Source organism: Helianthus annuus, chromosome 11 (assembly GCF_002127325.2).
Source record: "Helianthus annuus cultivar XRQ/B chromosome 11, HanXRQr2.0-SUNRISE, whole genome shotgun sequence".
NCBI classification, from domain to species: domain Eukaryota; kingdom Viridiplantae; phylum Streptophyta; class Magnoliopsida; order Asterales; family Asteraceae; genus Helianthus; species Helianthus annuus.
In genome coordinates this window covers 62,008,052-62,009,728 of record NC_035443.2, presented here as the reverse complement: position 1 = coordinate 62,009,728, position 1,677 = coordinate 62,008,052, and the positions used below count along the sequence as shown (strand labels likewise).

Genomic DNA, 1,677 nt, shown 5'->3' with positions numbered 1-1,677 from the left:
TTGAAATGTCTAGACAAGTTATATTTAACCTAGTTAAGTAGTTATACTAGTAACTTGATAGGAAGAAAAGTTAAATGATAAATAAACAAACTAAGAAAGTGAAGGGACTAAACTTGTTAAAAAGAATAAAAGTTTTAATTAAAACAAATAAAGGAAAAGGGGAAAACACAAAACACATGTACTGGTGTGTTTGTGGGATCGATCAAGAGGGAGAAGCCAAGAACAAACCCTAACTTTCTGAAAATCACAAGATTAGGAAGGAATTAAGGGCCTAAATTGATGCATGAGCTCCAATCTTTAACTATCTAAGCTTGTTCAACACAAGGTAAGTCGAAAATTCTGATTTGTAGAAAGTGGGTTTTAACCCAATCATGAAATCATGTGGAAATCTTGTGTAATTATGAGTTAGGAATTCGTAATAGACTGAGGATTTTTTATAATTTTGATTGTTTGGATGATTAGGGTTCATACCCACTTGTTGTAGGAAAAAGATGAACATGATGAATTATGATGATATGTTTATGGAGGTGAATTGATACATAATCTGAATGTGATAGAGAAATTAGATTAGTTAAGATGGTGTAGGATGAAAGAAAGTCATGAACTTGATTGATTCTTGTTAGATTAGAAGGTGAATAAGTAGGGTTATGCAATAAATACTTGTACTTTGTGCTTTGTTGATAATGTGCACATCAAGTGTTTGACAAAATGCCTCAATGAAAATGCTAGTCATATAAGCCATGAACCTTGTGTGAATTGAACATGTTTATGAAGCATGAGTAAATTGTATGATGATTTATCGATTGATATGTGTAAATGAGCATGAAACATGAATTAAAAGAATGAATGGTTATATGTAGGCGTTAAGGAAGAAAGTTCGAGTCAAGTGAAGCAACAAGGGGATCAAGACCGAGGTACGCTTCTTGTACAAATTTTTGGTTTCATCATAGATATGTGTTTATCAATAATGTGTTAATTCGAATCAAATATGGAGAAAGATGTATGCATAGACCCTTCTCTTGAAAGGGTCGAATGATGTTATTGTAAGTTTAGAAGGAATGGTATGAAGTTCCGTTGGAACATTTTACCGTGCAAGGATGTAAGAATGTAGCAAAGCACAAGTTGTGAATGTCACATTTGTTTCTTGCCCGTAAGTTAGATTCTTGGGTTAAAGAAAGTAATTTTTGTTCTAATGAGTTTTTGATGTTGTGGTCATGTAGGTAAATCTCATGTCTAGCTATCAAGCTCCGCCCGGTTCGAACACGCCTCAAGCCCGTCAAGCGTTCCGCATTTTGTAAAAGTCAATGTTTAATACTTTGTCACTTATGTTTTCGTCTAGTAGTTAAACCTAGTTTAATTATGTATGTCTTTTGAAAAACTTATCGTAAGTACGTACATAAACTTAATGGTTTTGCAAGTAAAACATGGTATGTTTTGATGTGTATGTTGTGTCTTTCGAATGATTTTGGATTATGTAAAACAGGGGACCGCTCGTTTTTCAAACGGGTCATGCCCAATTTTCGTTAGAATAGTACGTTGTTATTTAATAAATTAAAAAAGAAAATTATGGACGTTACAAGTTGGTATCGGAGCGTAGGTTTGAGGGATTCAAGCATCAAATGCTTGAACTCAAACCGGAAGCTTATGTGAAGTATGTGTTCGATCCGCGGCGCGAAG

The 1,677-nt window shown here is 34.0% G+C and overlaps 1 long non-coding RNA gene across 1 annotated transcript; it reads left to right on the top strand.

The window, feature by feature from the left end:
* The first annotated feature begins 239 nt into the window (after positions 1-239).
* LOC110902553 lies at positions 240-1,349 on the top strand. The gene is made up of 3 exons (XR_002571207.2): positions 240-325; positions 861-914; positions 1,221-1,349. It is a non-coding gene; the product is annotated as an uncharacterized LOC110902553 (long non-coding RNA).
* Positions 1,350-1,677: the final 328 nt, after the last annotated feature.